Source organism: Beta vulgaris, chromosome 6 (genome assembly GCF_026745355.1).
Source record: "Beta vulgaris subsp. vulgaris cultivar EL10 chromosome 6, EL10.2, whole genome shotgun sequence".
Taxonomy (NCBI): domain Eukaryota; kingdom Viridiplantae; phylum Streptophyta; class Magnoliopsida; order Caryophyllales; family Amaranthaceae; genus Beta; species Beta vulgaris.
In genome coordinates, this window is record NC_079207.1 from 1,969,356 (window position 1) to 1,990,211 (window position 20,856).

Genomic DNA, 20,856 nt, shown 5'->3' on the forward strand with positions numbered 1-20,856 from the left:
TATACCTCTTCACAAAATGGTAAAGCTGAACGCAAAATAAGAACCATTAACAACATTATACGGACTCTGTTAGCTCATGCCTCCTTACCTTCCTCGTTTTGGCACCATGCTTTATCTATGGCCACATATCTCCTCAATATTCTTCCAAGCAAACTACTAGATTCTCACTCTCCCCTCAAAATTCTTTATCAACGTGACCCTCTTTACTCTCATCTCCGAGTTTTTGGATGTTTATGCTATCCTCTCTATCCCTCCACCACTCTTAACAAACTTCAACCTCGTTCCACTCCATGTGTCTTTTTGGGCTACCCCACTAATCACCGAGGTTACAAGTGCTATGATATCTCGTCTCGCAAAATCATTGTGAGTCGCCATGTGATTTTTGATGAAACCCAGTTTCCCTTTGCCAAAATTCATAATCCTTCCCCTTCTTCCTATTCCTTTTTAGATGAGGGCCTCTCACCTTATCTGACCCATCATCTGGCCCAACCGGCCCCCTCTCCGCCCAGCACAGCTCTCGGTCCTACTGTTCTGCCTGGACCCTCCTCACCCACTGGGCCGAGCCCAAACCCGTCCAGCAGCCCTCTTCCCTTCAGCCCGGTCAGCAGCTCCCTTCCCCGCCTACTCCTTCGCATCTTGGGCCTCCAGCGTCCCAGCCCGTGTTGTCACCTAGCCCCATGCCACACTCTCCCTCTCCCTCTTCCTCACCTCACATACCTGCCCCACCTTCCACACGCACTGGGCCTATTACCAGAAGCCAGCGGGGGTTTTTAAACCCAAAAACATTTTTTCTCTTAACACCACCACCACTAAATCTCCTTTACCCCGTACCCCGGTTGAGGCTTTGCGTGACCATAACTGGAAACTGGCTATGGATGCTGAGTATGATGCTCTCATTAAAAATGAGACGTGGGAGTTGGTGCCCCTCCCTTGGTGTTAATGTGATTCGGTCTATGTGGATTTTTGCTCATAAACATAATTCTGACGGTTCCTTTGAGCGACATAAAGCTCGTCTTGTAGGTGATGGTAAAACACAGCAGGTTGGTGTCGATTGTGGGGAGACTTTCAGTCCAGTGGTCAAGCCAGCCACCATTCGCACTGTTCTCAGTCTAGCTCTCTCTAAGGGCTGGCCTATTCATCAGTTGGATGTGAAGAATGCCTTTTTACATGGCACTCTGAGTGAGACAGTTTACATGCATCAGCCTATGGGCTACAGGGATCCCTCTCTTCCAGATCATGTATGTTTGTTGAAGAAGTCCTTGTATGGGCTGAAACAAGCTCCTAGGGCTTGGTACCAGCGGTTTGCTGACTACATCTCTACTATTGGTTTCTCTCACAGCACCTCTGATCATTCTCTCTTTATTTATCGCCACGGCGATTCTATGGCTTATTTATTATTGTATGTGGATGACATTATTTTGACAGCTTCATCTGCGACATTGCTCAGGTCCATCATTTCTCACCTGAGTTCTGAGTTCGCTATGAAGGACTTGGGTGCTCTGAGTTATTTTTTGGGTATTGCTGTTACCCGTCATGCAGGTGGTATGTTCCTTTCTCAGCGACAGTATGCTACTGAGATTATTGATCGTGCTGGGATGTCTACTTGCAAGTCTTCCCCCACTCCTGTTGACACTAAACCCAAGTTGGGTGCTTCTTCTAGTGAACCCTATGCCGATCCCTCTCATTATCGGAGCCTCGCTGGGGCTCTTCAGTATCTCACTTTTACTCGCCCTGACATCTTTTATGCAGTGCAACAGGTTTGTCTCTTCATGCATGATCCTCGTGAGGCTCATATGCTGGCTCTTAAGCGGATTATTCGCTACCTCCAGGGCACTTTGGATCATGGTTTGCATCTCTACTCTTCATCCATCTCCACTCTTCTTTCATATACTGATGCTGATTGGGGTGGATGTCCGGATACCCGGCGCTCCACATCTGGGTATTGTGTGTTTCTTGTGACAATCTCCTGTCTTGGTCGGCGAAACGCCAACCTACTCTCTCACGGTCTAGTGCAGAGGCCGAGTACAGGGGTGTTGCCAATGTGTTTCCGAGTCGTGTTGGCTCCGTAACTTGTTGTTGGAACTTCATTGTCCTATTCTTAAGGCTACTTTGGTTTACTGTGATAACGTTAGTGCGATCTACCTCTCTGGGAATCCGGTTCAACATCAGCGCACTAAACATATTGAGATGGATATACACTTTGTTCGGGAAAAAGTTGCTCGCGGCCAAGTGCGAGTTCTGCATGTACCTTCTCGGTATCAGATTGCAGACATCTTTACCAAGGGTCTCCCTTTGGTGTTATTTGAGGATTTCAGGAACAGTCTCAGTGTCCGTGAACCTCCCCCTTCAACTGCGGGGGTGTGTTAGACATATGTAATATATTTGTATATATTAGCATATCTTTGTATTAGTCAAAGTATATATTAGTTTCCTGTTTTGTAGCCTAGAATAGTGCTGAGTTTGTATAGTATATTAACTGTTTTGGTTAATGGAAATAATCAAGGGATTATTCTCTTTCAGTTATAAGTTGTTTTTGATGATTGAAATCATATTTTGGAAAACTTTGAAAAAATATCTTATGAAAGCTAAGAGTTTTAAGGTAAATTCTACTTCGCTTTTTGTTCTTTTTAGTGATTTACGTATCCTATAGCTTTATCAAGCACTAATTGTTTAAAAATAACTAATTTGTAACTCCTACGATCCACTAGCTAATAACAAGTATAAAGTATAATAGTTGACGCATGCAAAGACAGACACACATACATATGAAAGTCTAATTTTCAAGAATTAGGGTTAGTTCGACTCTCGAAAGTTTTCCCATATTCCATAACAAAGTTCATGGTTCAATTCCTACCTCAAGCATTTGCTTGAAATTTAAAAAGGGATTGAAATTGTATAGTTGTACTTGGTCTTTGTATGGGGACCCTATGCGAGGATAGTACAAGTTAGGGGTGAGCAGAAATTTCGGGTACCAAGACCCAGACCCGGTCCAAACCCAGACCTAATCCAACTGGGTCTGGGTCTGGGTCCAAAAAAAGGACCCGGTTGCATGCGATTCCAATTCTGGGTAGAATTTTGTCGGACCCGGTACCTGGTGGGTACCCAGTTTGACCGAGTCCGGCTCTGGGTACCCGGTTGGAGGTACCCGATACTTAGAATTGGTTTTTTTCATATACTCATATAGAATTGGTAATAGGATAATAGTTGTTGAGTAAAAAGTTAGTACCTAGCTAGTAGGCCTTTAGGCCCATTTATTTTTTTAAAAAAAATTTATAGCTCAATTGGCCCATCTTCATATGTTGTTAAATTTACAACTGAGTACCCAGTTATGGACCTAGTACCCACTGGTTCTGGGTCTGGGTCCAAAAATTTAGGACCCGGTTTGACCAATTTCAATTCCAGATTTTTAATACCCACTGGGTCCGGGTATATGAAATTCTACCTGATACCTAATTTTGCTCACCCCTAGTACAAGTGATTTGTATGTTCTAATATGTTCTTTTTTAAAATATCGAAAAAGAAGGAATAAGATGATTTTATTATGGAACTCCACCAGATATATTGGCAGTCAGATACGGAATTGTTGAACTCCATGTATGTTGTGCACATGTGAGTTGTCCCACATTGGAAAAAGAGGAGAAAAAGTACCACATAATAAGTTAGATGAGCTACTCCTACTATTGTCAATTGGTTTTAGTATGAAACCTCCTTTTGACTTGTATGTAGACGGAGCTCTCCTTCATTTACCAGAATTAGGAGCTCTAGTTTTAGAAAAAGAGACCCTAAAACTTAGAAGAACTACTCTCAATCCAAGATGAAGGGAGGAGAGAAAGAAATTGAGAAAGGAGCATCGGGGGGGAATCTAAAAAGACGATGCACATGGAGGGACCAAAAAACGAATTTTGGTGGGGAGAAGTTAACATTAAGCTGCGTCATGCAGCACCACAATGGGCACAATCAATCCTCTTACAGTACGAGTACTCTTCCTTCCTATCAGCTCTTTTCAACCTTTTTATTTCTCAAAGGCTTTTATTTCTCCCCAAAAAAACAAATTTTCCAACTTGCTTGTCAAAATGTAATTGGTATATATTCATATATAAATATATGTCAAGTTGCATACCATTATTTCTCCAAAAAGTTAATCGTAGTACTACACATATTAGCAAAAGTTAATCGTAGTACTACTCTACTTTTTATTGGAAAGAAAGGAAAGCGAAATCACTTATCTCTACCTCCACAATGTTTGGTACTATTAAGAGTACCAATTGGTACCATATTGTATTCGTTTCTCCGCCATTCATTTAGTACTAGTATTTCAGTGCCTTGGGAGTTGGGACAACCCTTGTCTAGTTTTTACTATACAATCTTTAGTTCATATTGCCATATTCTTAGCATCGAGCTGAGATTTTAAGTACATTGTTAAACAGGTGCGTGTGGATCATAGTTGGTTGTGTCATACGCGCGCGAGTTATATAATAAGACTTCATGAAAAAAAACTCGATCCTCGATTGATATTTTATCACAAGCAGAAGTTATTGCTACTCCCTCCGTTTCATTTTAATTGTTACACTTTAACATTTTACACTATTCATAAATTGCACTTTGACCCTCGTTTGTGATTTATACGTGAATAAAAATATAGTCATGTGAGATCTTGTTAGATTCGTCTTACTATGTATTTTATTAATATAAACTTTTTATAATTTTTACAAATATAAATCTAGAGATATATATCGTCAAAGTTTTGCATTAACATGCGTTAAAAGTGTAAGTGTAACAATTAAAATGAAACGGGTGGGAGTATATATATAATGACTTTTACTCAAGGAATTAACCGTTTGAAACCTCTTGCATGCATTTTGGCAGGAATGGAAGCGACACGTAGTCGTCCCTCAATTCTTATTTTTCTAGTTGTATTACCAAATTAGAAAAATAAACAAGTCATTTTATTTTATATTGTGTATGCACACGAAACATCATAGTATAGTGGTAGGAGCTCCATATATTTTATGCAATTTTATATGTTCAAATTACAACCAATTAACAATAGGAGTAGTCACTCCTCAAATTTATTAAGGTGTTAATTTCTCTACTCATATTGAATGTGAGACAACATTTACACTCATATATCAGTTGCTCATGGGATCTCAACACTTCCCTCACATGTGAGTGGTCTATGATTCTGACCCAGAATATTCGGGTCTAACTTGAGAGTTGAGACCTCATACCATATTAAATTTTAGTCAAACCTTGAATAAGTTTAGGTTGTACCCATTAATGAAGGAGAGTTTGGACTACTTGTAAGCTAAAAGGAGAGATTCTATCATAAAACCAATTTATAATAGGAGGAATAGTTTCTCAAGCTTATTTAGTAGTTCTCATAGTCAATGAGAGTGAAAACTTGAGTGACAAAATGATGATTCCCAGTATTAGGGATGAATATGATGGCGCATGATGCAATGATGTTGTGGATATTTGAGCTGTTGTATTAATGAGTGACATAAAATATACAACCTTAACCTAGAAAAAAGAGAGGAATACTATATATATACATGATGATAAAGTAAACCTAAATAAAAGCTGTAGGCCCAATATACAATGAATAGTTACAATAAGTATGGGCCGAAAGGAAGGAATGTGATATATTCCTTTACCCCCCGCAAGCTGGAATGGAGAATGAAAGTCAACCATTCCCAGCTTGGACATCAACTCCTGAAACTGTGAAGAAGGGAGAATCTTGGTGAAGATATCGGCGATCTGAGAACGAGTGGGGAGATAAGTGAGCTGAATGAGACCCTCAAGGACCTTTTCACGAGTGAAATGGCAATCAATGTCGATGTGTTTGGTCCGTTCGTGGAACACTGGGTTTTTGCCAATATGGATGGCGGATTGGTTATCACAGTGTAAAGTGACCGGAGTAAGAGAAGTAAGGCCCATCTCAGATAACAAACGGATGACCCAAGTAATTTCAGCTGCTGCATGGGCCATGGCACGGTATTCGGCTTCGGAGGAAGATTTTGAAATGGTGCTGTGTTTCTTGGATTTCCAACTAATGGGGGAGCCACCAAGGAGTAAAACGTAACCGGTTAAAGATTTCCGAGTATCGGGACAGCTACCCCAGTCGGAGTCGGAAAAGGCTTGAAGAGTGAGGCTGGGTATGGCACGAAGGAGGATACCTTGGCTATGAGTATGATGAATGTAGGATAAAAGGTGATAAAGAGCAGAGAGATGAGCAGTGCGTGGTTTTTGCATGAATTGGCTTAGAGTTTGAACGGCGTAAGAGATATCGGGACGAGTGTGTGTGAGGAAATTAAGTTTGCCAATAAGGCTACGATAAACGGAAGGGTCAGGGATGAGGTTGCCAGCATCTTGGCTGATTTTAAGGTTGAGGGGAAGAGGAGTAGCAGCAGGTTTGGGAGGAGGGAGATTGGGCTCAGTGAGGAGTTCATGGGTAAATTTATGTTGTGTGAGAGAAATGCCTTCGGGGAGATATGCAAGTTCGAATCCCAAAAATATCGAGCTTTCCCAAGGTCTTTGATACTGAAGGTTGTGGCCAAAAAATGTTTGAGATGAGTTATGAGAGTAGAGTTGCTGCCGGTTATAAGAAGATCGTCGACATAGACAATGAGGATGGTGAGATCTTTGTCTTGACGGTGGATAAACATAGAGTAATCATTTTTGGACTGAGAAAAACCTTGTGAGAGAAGAGCTCCGGTGAGTTTGGCAAACCATTGACGACTCGCTTGTTTGAGACATAAATGGATTTTTTGAGTTTACAAACCCGGTGATGAGGATTAGGGAATCCGTCCGGAGCTTTCATGTAAACTTCTTCGTGCAAATCGCCGTGAAGAAAGGCGTTGTTGACGTCGAGTTGATGAAGGTGCCAAGAACGAGCGGCGGCAATGGCAATGAGACAACGAATGGTGGTCATTTTGACCACTGGGGAGAATTTTTCATCAAAGTCAATGCCTGGGATCCGAGAGAAGCCGCGAGCCACGAGGCGGGCCTTGTAACGGTCGATAGTGCCATCATTGCGGAACTTCAGCTTGTAAACCCAGCGACTTCCAATCGCTTTCTTACCTTTTGGGAGATCCACCAAGTCCCAAGTATCATTGTTGGAGAGAGCAGTAAGTTCAGCTTGCATGGCTTGTTGCCATGCGGGATTAGAAACAGCTTCAAAATAAGACCTGGGTTCATGGTTAGAAGCAATAGTAAGACGACCAAAGCATGAAATCTATTAGGCAACTCAGAATATTGAATAAGGTTACACCAATGACCAGTGATAAGGGATGTGGAAAGAGTAGTGTCGTAATCGTGAAGGTAAGAGGGAGGTTTGGTGATGCGAGATGACCGACGAAGAGTGAGGTCAGGGAGGTGTGAGGAAGTAGTGTTGGATAATGGAGATGTAAGAGGCAGAGAAGAGGGAGGAATGGTGGGAGGGGGAGAGAGTGGGGCCGAATGATTGAAGTGAGGAGAGAGATGGGAAACCGTTGGGGAGGAGGGTGAGGTAGTGGGAGAATGTGTCTCATTAAGAGGGGGAGTGGTGTGAGTTGGCATTATGTCAGAAGGATCAGAAGAAGTGGGTATATAAATGGGATCCAATATGCATGAGTGGGGTATGTTAGAGGTGGGTGGAAAATTGGTTAAGTGAAATGGAAATATATTTTCATGAAAAGTAATGTCACGGCTTGTGAGAAGGGACCCAGTACCAAGGTCCAAAACTTTGTAACCTTTTTGGCCATTTGGATAGCCCATAAAAACACAAGGTGTGGCCCGGGGAGAAAATTTGTGTCGGTCCTTTTTGAGAGTAGAAACATAACATAGGCACCAAAAGAGCGTAAGTGGGAATAATCTGGGTTTTGTTTGAGGAATACTTCGAAAGGTGTTTTGTGTTTAAGGCTCTTAAGAGGAAAACGGTTTATGACATAAGTGGCGGTGAGGATGCACTCACCCCAAAATTTAATGGGGAGGTTCGATTGAAATTGTAAGGCTCGGGCTGTTTCTAAGAGGTGACGGTGCTTGCGTTCCACACGCCGTTTTGTTGTGGGGTGTCACGAATGCTAGTTTGATGTTCAATGCCATTTTCTCGGTAAAATTGTTTTGCATATCCTTCACATAACTCTAGAGCATTATCGGTGCGAATAGTTTTAATTTTGGTATTAAAATGGGTTTGAGCATAAGCAAGAATAGATTTGATAATAGAAATAGCATTCGTTTTGGACTGCATTAAATGGGTCCAAGTGCACCTAGAAAAATCGTCCACAATCGTTAAGAAGTATTTGTGGCCCGCGTGTGTTGGATATTTGTATGGGCCCAAGTGTCGATGTGTATTAACTCAAAAGGTGAATGGGTTTTGATACTGCTAGTAGGAAAGGTTTTTCGGGTTTGATGTGCTTGGGGACAAACATGACAAATGTGAGTATTTAATGTTCCACTTGGCATGCCAGGTATTAAATGCAGTTTATTGAAAGGGAGGTGTCCCAAACGTAGGTGCCATAGCAAAAGAGAAAACTTTTCATTTCTAGGAATGTGTGAAACATTACAATATGAGTTTTGATCAGATAAAGAGACCCCATTACAAAATTTGTTTGCACTACTTTCCACAAAAGGCATAACAGTACTATTAGCAACAATATTGGTATTATAAAGATCATCTTCTTTCTTCAACTGTGTATCCACATAATACAACCCATTTTTGTGTTTACCAAGAAGCATAGGCGTGCTCATTGAATGGTCCTGAATAAAACAATGTGAAGAAGAAAATGAGATTTGACAGTTGAAGTGAGATGTGAGTTTATTTATTGAGATGAGGTTGAAGCGAAAATCGGGTACATGAAGAACATTATGCAAAATAAGATTGTGTTTTAATCTAACGCTACCAATGTGTTTAATTTCAGCTTGATGGCCATTAGCAGTGCTTATGTGATTTTGAGGGCCGGTGACTCTCTTATATGTAGTGAAGTGGGAAAGGTGAGGAGTGATATGGTCGGTGGCACCGCTATCCAAAATCCATAAGGGTTGCGTAATAGAAATCATAGAGCAAAGGACTTTACCTGCTAACATGGCGGTAGATGTGCTGTCGTGGTTGTTCGGATTTTGTGTTCCATTGTTGACACTTTGCTTTTGTATCATGTCCATGAGGTGGTTGTACTGATCTTGGCTAATCATGTGTTGGTCACTCGCATTTCCGGTCTCATTTCCTTCTTGGCTTCCATGACAGTAAGCCACAACTTTCTTCCCCTTTCCATTGTTCTGACCATTGTTGTTATGAAATTTGTGGTTTGGTGGGTAACCGTTCAACTTGTAACATCTTTCCGTGGAATGTCCTGGACATTTGCAGTGGTCACAATAGTAATTATTTTTCTTGAAAGTATTACCTCTGTAGTTTGTGAATGGTTGTGGGTTTCTTTGGTGGTCATGAGTTTGAGTTTGGGTTTTGTGGTTAAAGGAGGACTGAAATTTCTTGTTGAAAGCGGCCATAGCTGAAGCTTCTGGGTCAATGGTAGATGAACCCGTAATTTCTCGTTGTCTCTCCTCTTCAAGGAGAGCATGATAGGCTTGGTTCACAGAAGGGAGAGGCGATTTCATGAGAAGGTTACCCTTGTTGTGTTATACGGTTCATTTAAACCCATTAAGAAATGCATGAGATGTTGATCTTGAATGAGTTGAGAAAAAGCTTGCGCAGACCCGCAAGTACAGGTTGGTAAATCTATGGCTTCCATGTATTCATCATGAAGGTACTTGAGTTTGGTGAAATAATTTGTGATGGAGAGATTGTTTTGAGAAAAGTTGGAGATTTCTTTTTGTATTTTATAGATTTTCGTGCCACTCATGTGAGCGTAACGAACCTCGAGCTCAGACCAAATTTCAGCAGAGGTGTTACAATACAAAATGCTTGAGGCTATATCCTTGGTCATAGAGTGAATCAACCAAGATATTACCATGTTGTCGCATCGTTCCCACTGGTTCAAGTTGGGTGAAGTGCTACTGGGTTTCGGACATTTTTGAGTAACAAGTCCCAGTTTGTTTTTAGCTTTCAAGGATATTACGCAGGCTCTTTTCCATTGGTTATAGTTGTTGCCATCTAACGGTTCAGGTGATAGGATGTAACTTGGGTGGTCTGCGTGATGAAGAAAAAGGGTATGTGAAGGGTCTATTTTCTGGGTTTCTTCCATTTCACTGGGGAAGATGAAGATAGATAAAGAAAGAAGGATAAGTGGGTAAAACGGAGATTAATGATAAAAAATGAAGGCTTTATCGAGAAACGCGCTCTGATACCATGAAAACTTGAGTGACAAAATGATGATTCCCAGTATTAGGGATGAATATGATGGCGCATGATGCAATGATGTTGTGGATATTTGAGCTGTTGTATTAATGAGTGACATAAAATATACAACCTTAACCTAGAAAAAAGAGAGGAATACTATTTATATACATGATGATAAAGTAAACCTAAATAAAAGCTGTAAGCCCAATATACAATGAATAGTTACAATAAGTATGGACCGAAAGGAAGGAATGTGATATATTCCTTTAGAGAGAAAATATTACACTCACATCACACGTCGAATGTTCGTGGATCTCAACAAATTGTTTTTCTTCACTAACCCAAGTTTTTTAAAGATATAGGTGCAATTCCAACTGTAAACTGTCCAAGCCAAAAAGATAAAATAATAAAGACATTTACTCAGGTTTTATATGGACTTCAACATCATTAACGATGAATAAGGTAATATAGCTAGCCGTATGTGTGATTGATGGAAAAGAGAATTGAAATATTTACAAAAAAAAAATACTAATTTGATAATAGACAAATTTAAAATGCAAGATGTGGTTTATTTTCCCTTAATTTCCAAATGTATATGATATTGATAGAGATAAATGTAATTTTTAGGATCTAGGGTTTGCTAGTTAACTTCAAGTTCAACAATAAATGCAAAGTTGTAAACTTTAAATGAGAACAGGAAGCAATAAAGAGAATAACGTGGTTCGGTCAACCTTGACCTACATCCACAAGCAAGAACCTTGGAGTTTTATTTAGCCTCTCTAATGGAGGAATTACAATAGAGAAGAAGAAGAGAGTGACGAGTGAGAGAGAGCTATATTTTGTGGCTTATCTTAGGTTCTAAATGACTTTGAGATGTCTTATATATGACCTCATAAAGTTTTCAAAATCATCCAAAATCCAAAACAAAGAAATAAGGTAAATTCGGATTAAAATCTCGAAATCGCGAAATAGGGCCAACTGCCTACCCAGGCCAGACAGCCCGCTCGGGCTACTCACCTCCCCGATCGGTGCAGGTTTCCTCAAAATAATCTGCCTTGTAAGCAGATAGTATGGGGAAAGGTGGGGCCGCCGGAGCTATGGATCACCCGCCCGAACTGCTCGGGTTGGCTTCGTCGAGTCTATCTCCTTTTCTTCGTCGCCAAAAAAATCAGGGCACAAATAACAAGTATAATTAAGATGATGTACAATATAATTCTATAGGCAAAATTGGCCTTTACACCCTGAATTATAGCGCAGGTGCACCAAATTAAATATCTACAGCTTATAGTCAGAACACACCAAAGTACAAACCTGGGTGCAGTCCATACATAAATGACGTCAGTGCCCATAATTCTCACCAGATTCTTTCCTTTTTCCTATTTTCTTCTTTTTTATTTAAACAAAAAAAGGTGTGTGCCTATTTTCTCCTTCCTCAACTAAACACAAAGAATTTCTTCCCGAAATTCTCTCTTATATCCAGAAATTCTCTCTTTCTTCCCAAATGAACCTTAAATTTTGAATTTCGCTTGCCGTGGTGCGTGGTAACCTCACTTTTCTAAAGACACAGAGGTCTCGGGTTTGAATACTTGTGATAACATTTTGTTGTTTAGTTATCTACTTTAGTTCATTATATTTTTTCCTTTTTCTTTAATTTCCTCTATAATCTTTTCCATCTTCCACACTTATACATGTAAATGTAAAAAATATAATACTTCATATTACAACAAAGTTTATTCTTGTTATAGTTGCCTTTCATTGTATTATAAAAAAATTGCACTCTCCTTATTTCGAATAAAAAGGTTCAATTTTTTATAAATCACATATTATAAATAGAATCTTCCTAATTTTTTTAAATATAAAATACCCATGTATTTTTCCATTTTCTACGCTATATTCTGAATATTCTTTTCGTTCCAAATTGTAGTTTTGAATTTTTTTTATTCTATATTGTACCCCCCATATTAAATCAACATTATTAAGTTTTTCATTAGTTTCTTATTTTTAGTTATTCAGACCTACATTATAAAGGGAGAGAAAATTCTTCAACTTTAAAAGGGTCGGATATGATAGAGCAGTAGGGTACGTAGAATTTTTACAGGAAGGACTCTCTCATAAGTCATAATGTAAGTCTAATAACTATAGTATTATGAACCATATAATATTATAGTATCGTATCTTTAAAAGGGTTATAAACGTAGGTTAACATGAATTATGTTCGAGTATTATGAACTGTTCTTTGGTTAGTTATATTATGTTACTCCTGATTGAAAATCCATTACTCCGCCACTGATTTGACTCGATACCGTAATATATATTTTCCTTTCATGATCAAAAACATAATAATAAGATGTGATAATATTTCTCCAATCAAGATATACTCATAGTATATAATAATTTGGTAGCCTGTGAACTATAGAGTATAAAACAAGTCTTATAAAAATTCCTAGTGGCAAAACATGACATAAGGGCTGAGGTTTTCAGATTGATGACAAACCAAGTTCATATTATTTACTCGAATACTAGGATTCAGAATGCCAATAGAATAGAACGTAAATTATGTGGCTATGACCCAAAAGTAAGGGGTGTCATTTTTTCTTTAACAAAGATATCACCTAAAATAAATATTCGTTCATGGAAGGACCAGATCTGAACCCAGGAGCTGGGAAATTTTGTCGTTGTTGCCTAAATTCAATGTAAGATAACGATGGTGAAATCCGCGTCAAATACTCATTTATATTACTATATGGTTTTCGTCACCTAACAAAAACTATAATACATATATATATATGTGGTCTATGTAACTTTCAGTATTAAATAAAGGATGGCAACAGAGAAGAGGAAGCAAAATGGGGCCACTCTTCTTAGCTTCTCCAATTATATAAGCCACTAGCCATATAGTATATAAGTTGATAACATAACTTGGTCATCATTTACGGCCCTATTAAATAAGCTATTGTTCTTATGTGATTGGCAGATTCAGGATTTTGTAACAAATAATTAAGAAGATTCTTAACTATGATGTTTTATTAATTTAAATGTTGTTTTTGGTAACCTTTGTGCTATAGGTTGAGCCTCCTTTTACCCATAGCATAGGTTGATCTAAATCATACACATGAACCTATGATGTCCATTGGTTGAACTTGAGAGATTTTGGTTTATTAGCTAGCTAAAAGAAGATTGCTTCATCTATTATTACATGGAAAAATTGTCCACATAATATAAATAAAAGACAAAAATAATTTTAATATGGTTTGAGTAAACTTTTTATTTTGATAAGTTGGGTTATAAGATCCACTCCATTGGTGAACATTAGAGACTTGCTAGCAAATTAAAAAAAAAAAAAGTTAAGCAATTAGCACAATCATTTTAGTAAGTAGCTTAAATCTCATTTGCTAGCTAATGTAGCTTAACTAAGCCAATTTGTTTGAGGTAAGTTGTGGGCCCATATGAGAATTTTGGTAAATAATTTTTATATTTTTCTGTACAACAAAAACTATCTTACTTTTAGTGGGACCTACTCAAGCAATAAATATATGAGTTCGTATTGTGTCGGACGAGTGCGACACAATATTCTCGTCGGACGACTTCAGTTAGAAGTACTTGTGCTTCAGTTAGACTTACTTGGTTTCAGTTGGTCTTTATTTTTTTTCAGGTAGTCTTCATTTTTTTTTCAGGTAGTCTTCATTTTTTTTTAGGTACTCTTCATTTTTTTTTCAGTTAGTCTTCTTTTTTTTCAGTTGGTTCTTGTGCTTCAATTAGACTTATTTGGATTTCAGTTGGTCTTTATTTTTTTCAGGTAGTCTTCATTTTTTTCAGGTAGTCTTCATTTTTTTTCAGTTAGTCTTTTTTTTTTTCCGGTTGGTTCTTGTGCTTCAGTTAGACTTGGGTTTCAGTCGGTCTTTATTTTTTTTCAGGTAGTCTTCATTTTTTTTCAGGTAATCTTCATTTTTTTTCAGGTAGTCTTCATTTTTTTCAGTTAGTCTTCTTTTTTTTTTCAGTTGGTTCTTGTGCTTCAATTAGACTTACTTGGGTTTCAGTTGGTCTTTATTTTTTTCCGGTAGTCTTCATTTTATAAATTGTATCTGAAAAATCAATCCAAACATCAAACATAAAACATGTCCAGTTACAGTAGTGATGATTCAAATCATTCAACTCATTCACTTGCTTGCTTCGAGTGACACCGTCCACGAATCCGACTCAAATGAGAGAACTGATTTCGAAGCAGAAGAGGAAAGTTCAATAAACTCTAAGGATAGGAGAGACCCTTATGTTGATCCGCCTACACCTACACCGCTCCCGACACTGGACCCCTATAACAAGGGTGATAATAATGATGATGAAGTTGAGTCTCAGCCTCATGTTGGTGGTGAAGTGGTTCCGGATGTCGACCCGAATGAAGCCGATAATGAAGGTGATGATGAAGAAGATGGTGGTAGTGAAGAAGAAAGGAAAGTAAATGAGAGGAGAAATGAAGAACACAGATGAGAAGAAAAGGCAGGAGAGAGAAAATTTTTGAGGGAGGATGGAGGAAGAACACAGGTTCCCCGCCCCGTCCGACGGAACCTATTGGGTCAAATGGTCTGACCCAATAGTTTCACAAAATATATTGGCTAACCATTGTGGGAGTTTTGGCTTAAAATCGAGTTAGTTAGAAAAAAACTAGGTGGCACTCTAAGCCAAGTTTCATTTTGCTCTACCATTGGAGTTGCTCTAATATACTACATCCGTTTCAAATTAATCTACACACTTCACTTTGAGGGAGAATCAAGGAGAAAGTGCAAAAGTATGAGAGAAAAACTAAGAAGTGTGTTAAAATATTAAAAAGTGGATGACCTAGGTGGAAAAAAGAGGAAAAAATAGATGTGACTCTATATCAAAAATAGAAAAAAATACAATGTGTAGATTAAAAAATATACCAAAAAGAAAAGTGTGTAGATTAAAAAGAAATAGAGGTAGTATCCATCTAATAGATTAACTTATTCGAATTTGTAAGAGTTCAAAGAAGATGATATATCTAACGTTAAAACTTAAAAGCAATGATGCTAAATGCTAAGATTTGCTTAGTTTGGGAAGTCTTGATTCGTCCCTAATAGCGTTAATAAAGTGATAGACATTGAGACATAGTACAAACTTATCTGTTTATATTAGTTTCTATGGTATATGTCTTGTGGGTTGGATACCGATTGAAAAGATGTGGTTTATTCAGTTTGTGGTGTTCTTTTTTTTTTCATATTTTACTCCTAGGAATTGCATCAAATCCTATCAATCATTATTATTGTCAATTTATGTGTTGGGTTAAGAAGAACACACACATTTTGCCCTGAAAATCCTGTCAAACCGGCGTGATGAGAGAATGGCCGCCCCATCAATACCTTGCTCCTTGAAGAAAACACACATAGAGAATAATATTTATGGTGAGTATTTAAAGTATATAAAACCACATGCTAGAATGCTATATTAAGTTACCATAGAAGATGACGAGTTGGCTACTAACAACATCTTCAAATGCAAGGAATGAATAGCTTAAATGAGATGTTGTATGTGTGGTCTTAATGGTAATAGATAATAAAAATAATATCGGTAAGCGCGGAAGAATGAGAAGTTTATGTTGTCTTTACTTAATTGCCTAAAGATTATATGGGACATAGAAAATCAAACTCTTAAAATCATGTCCACATCAAAAAAAAAAAAAATCGTGCAATGTGTATCACATGTAAGTATGCCAATGACAGTGATCACCTATATATCATATATGTGGTCATGGTTGATAACACGTTTATATACTCATTTTTTATGTGATATATTTGTGTGTTTTCACCATATTTTTCCCATATATTTAATCTCTTAGAGCTATTATTCTTTACTTTTCGCTATTGCTCTCCTGGGTGTATTTGTTTTTTTTTGTAGGATTATGGCGTTTATTGGAGTTGATTGGGATTTGCACGAAAGCTTGGATGATTGCGGAGCATTAGATGGATTGATAGCTTTATTCGGCGATGATTTTGAAGATATATTGCGATATGGTGTTGGTAACCATTAATTACCATGCCTAAGGAGCTACAAAACGAAATTTTGATAGCAAGAGAACAAAAAACAGCATAAACCGCCACCCTTTGGCGGTCCTTTCAAGCTTACCGCAAGGCCATGGCGGTCTCCAATTTCAATATTACGTAATCTTAGTTTTAGAGTGTTTTAGGAGTCCAAATCCTAGTCAAACTCCTTGTATTTGGATAGATATAAATAGGTTTTGGATAGAATTTGAAGAGAAATTTTTTTGGAGAGAGAAAATCACGTTACTTCTTCCTCGTGGACGCTTCACGTTAGTTTTATCACGCCATTCTCCATTATTTTCCTCAAGTCTTGTTTTCGACATTCAAGTTTGCAATTTCATCAATTAATTCAAGTATTATTTTCTCTTCTCTATTCTATTTATTATTATTGTTAATCATGCTTTCTTTTAATATTTATTTTGTTTATTCAATCATCATGTGTGAGTAGTTTTCTATTCTAGGGTTAGGTTGAACCCTAATATGAATTGATGCTTGTTTAATTCCCAATTCCCAAACTTTGATTAATTTATGATTCATTTATTTTAGGGTTGGTTTTAATTATCAATTATGACTAGAAATAGTATATATTGAATGTGATTATTTTTGCAACGAAAGTTGAATCTTAATCGAATCTAGAACCCTAATTTAAGATAAAGGAAATCATCACGAAAGTAGTTGATGGAATTTATTAGGATGTTAGGATGCTATGTCTAAAGTCCTTAATTTGCATGACTCCATGAAAATAGGCATGATTGCATTGTTAGGGAAGCTATTGATTGATCGAAAGAAATCCTTAGTATTATTAGGGCGCGTCTATCCTATGAGTTATTTATTAGTTAATTAAGGGAAAAGGGATTGTTTGTGGCATTAATTCGTTTAGTGGGGATACTTAAACCTAGATGTCTTTAGTCTTTGATTCACTCTTGATAATTTCATTTGCTTTAGTTATTTAGATTAGTTCATCATCATTATTTGATTACTTGCTTAGTATTAATTAGAGTCAATTTAACTACTTTGAATCAGTTAGTCTCTTGGGATTCGATCCTTACTTGCCCGACTACATTAGTTAGGAGGAATAGTTAGGTTATTTTTGTTAGGTACGCGAACGCCTTTCAAATTTTGGCGCCGTTGCCGGGGACTAACGGTATTTAAATTAGTTATTTTTGATTTTATTTTTGCTAAGTTTTTTCTTTTAGTTTGCTGCTTCGGCTATCATTTCTTGTTTATTTGATCTTTTGTTTTTAGTTCTTTCTTTGTTGCATGCAAACTCGACGTAGAGGTCCACAGAATTTGATTCCTCTAGATCTTGAAATCGAAGCCACTGCACGCAAGCAAGGAAGTACAAAGAGACGATTAAGAATAAGAATCAAGCAATGGGTGAAGAAGCAACTAAAACTCTTTGGGAGTATGGTGTACCAGATACTACAACTGGTGCATTATCGAGCATTGTTCGACCTGCCGTCAATGCTGCAAATTTTGAACTTAAGCCTCAATTCATCCAGTTCATCTCCAACGATTCATTTGCAGGGTTACCCAATGAATGCCCTGTGAGTCACATTGCTAGTTTCTTGGAGAAATGCGACACAGTGAAAATCAACAATGTGAGTGAGGATGCTATTCGACTACGCCTTTTTCCTTTCTCTCTTCGAGATAGGCAAGGAGTGGTTGAGAGATGAAGGTGTCGGAACTTTTGATACATGGGGAAACTTGCCAAAGCATTCTTGGTGAAGTTTTTGGGGCAAGAAAAGACGCGAAGCTGAGGAACGAGTTAGCAACCTTTGAGCAACATGACGACGAATCATTGTATGAAGCATGGAGAAGGTTTCTACGTTTGCAAAGACAATGTCCTCATCACGGGATTCCTGAATGGATGTTGATACAGACTTTCTACAATGGTTTGACACATGAGTTTCGTATCTACATTGATGCTGCTTCAGGTGGTTCCCTTATGACTAAGAATACCGAAGCAAAGGAGTTGATTGAGAAGATGGCGGCCAATGACAACTACCATCCAAATGGTCGCAATCGTGCTAAGAAGGGAGGTAAATATGATGTTGATGCGCTAACCACTTTGACTAATACTGTGCAGGCACTATCTCACAAGTTTGATCGACTCCAAGCTGGTTCATCTATGATGGTCTCATGTCAGATGTGGGGTACAAGGACATGCTGCTACTAATGTCAAATCAACAATGATAGGATGACAATTGAGCAAGCCAATGCTCTTTATAACTCCAATCCAAAGCAGCCATATGATCCTTATTCTAACACGTACAATGAAGGATGGAAGCAATAATCCTGCATTCTCATACAAGAACACTCAAGCACAACTCAATCCACCTCCTCCACCTCGCAACAATTTAATGCACCACCAGGTTTTCAAGCTAGAGCACCATTCAATCATCATGTCAATCAGGTGTTAATCAGCAACCTCCTCCAATTCAACGAAGAGCAACTTGGAGATTATGATGGAGAACCTTTTAGCCCAACAAACTAACTTATGGCTCAACAAGGTAAGCAAAATGAGAAGACTGATAACGCAATTCAACAATTCAAGCTCAGAAAAGCTCTTGGAAAGTCAAATAAGCCAACTTGCACATCAGGTGGGCCAATTATCAAAAGCTCCTGGTCATTTTCCAGGTAATAGTGAACAACCACTAAGGCTCATATCAATGCTGTGATTTTGAGGAACGGAAAAGAGCTACAAGATCATCCTTTGAGAGACGGTTTCAAACTGAGAAAGTGGTAGAGAATGAGATTGTCGAAGAAGAGAAGAAGGCCTACTCCTACCCCTATTCGGCCTTACACGCCACCAGTTCCATTCCCACAAAGGTTGGCCCGTGCAAAATTAGAGAAGAAATATGGGAAGTTCCTTGATATACTGAAGAAGCTGCACATAAACATACCATTCTTGGAGGCTATCTCTGAGATGCCATCTTATGCAAAATTTCTGAAAGACATGCTCTCAAACAAGCGGAAGATCGAGGAAAATGCAACTGTTTCACTTACAGCAGAATGTAGTGCTTATTTGCAGAATAAGCTTCCAAGAAGCTAGGAGATCCGGGTAGCTACTCTATTCCTGTGAAGCTTGGAGATATTGAAATAAAAAAGGCCTTTGTGATCTTGGGGCAAGTGTTAGTCTAATGCCTTTGTCAATTTGCAAGAAGCTTCAATGGGTGAACCAAAACCACACGTATTTCCTACAATTAGCAGATAGAACTGTAAAGTATCCACTTGGTATCCTTGAAGATGTTCCCTCCGTGTTGGGAAGTTTTTCATTCCATGTGACTTTGTAGTAATGGAGATGGAGGAAGATGCGCAGGTCCCTATCATTCTTGGGAGACCTTTCCTGGCCACTGCTGGAGCCATCATTGACATGAAGAATGGAAAGATTACCTTTGAAGTGGTAATAAGAAGATGGAGTACAATCCCACAAACTCTATGGAAGCTCCTTCTATGGGAGAGACTATCTATAGAGTGGATGCTCTAGATGAGCGATAGAGGTAAAAGCTGCTAGTCTACACTTGTGATTCACTCAAACCGTCCTCATGGGAAGTGCTGATGAAGAGGATTGGGAAACTAGGAGTACAAGAGGCTCTTAGAGGAACCACATTCATTACCTAGTTTGAGCCTATCAAGGAGGTGTTGACACACGAAGAATCTAAGGAGAGTACTATGCTTCCTGAGGTAGAGTTAAAAGCTTATGAAAACTCAAGGTTGTACAAAAACGAAGGAAAAGGTGGCCTGACAAGCATATCATGCGGCGAGGATTTCATGAAGGAGAGTTAGTTTTACTATTCAACTCTCGATTGAAGCTATTTCCTGGTAAGCTTCGCTCAAGGAGGTCTGGTCCATTCAAAATCCTTAAGGTCTTTCCGTATGACTCGGTTGAGATTTGGAGTGAAGCAACTGGCTCTTTTAAGATAAATGGACAACGTCTTAAGCACCATCGAGAAGGTGAACCTATTGTAGGGAAGGCAGTTTACACCCTTTCCGACCCTCATTCAGAGTGATGTGAAAAGGTGGTCAAGCTAGATGACCTTAAACTAGCGCTTCTTGGGAGGCAACCCAAGTTTCTTTCTTTTTTTTCCTATTACTTATTCGATTTTTATTTTCATTTTTTTAGAGGTTTCTTAGTTTCTTTTTAGTTAGTTTAATATTGTAGTTGTATTATATGATTGATTAGTTAGTTTAAGTATTAGGTATAGAATTTAGAAACTTAGCATCTTATTTTTCTTTTTAGAGTTTAATTCTCCTAATTTTTTTTTGGTGTGTTTTTGTACAGGTGAAAAAAAAAAAAAAAAAAAGAGAGAGCTGAGAACGTCCCACATATCAGTGTGTATTGCGAAGGGGCCGCAATTCGTCATCCCCTACTGCCACCCTCTCGCATTTCCTCCTGTATTCCAACGCAGCCCATCGAAAAAAAAAAAAAAAAAAAACCCCAACTGCCAGCCCATCGCAGTTCAGTTCTACCATTGCCAATACCTCGCATTTTTTTGCCGTGACACATGAAATCCTTCGCAGCAAAACAAACCG

The 20,856-nt window shown here is 38.4% G+C and overlaps 1 non-coding gene across 1 annotated transcript; it reads right to left on the reverse strand.

Moving 5' to 3' along the window:
• Positions 1–18,073: 18,073 nt before the first annotated feature.
• Positions 18,074–18,180, reverse strand: LOC125499202 (small nucleolar RNA R71). Its single transcript, XR_007275919.1, has one exon. It is a non-coding gene; the product is annotated as a small nucleolar RNA R71 (small nucleolar RNA).
• Positions 18,181–20,856: the final 2,676 nt, after the last annotated feature.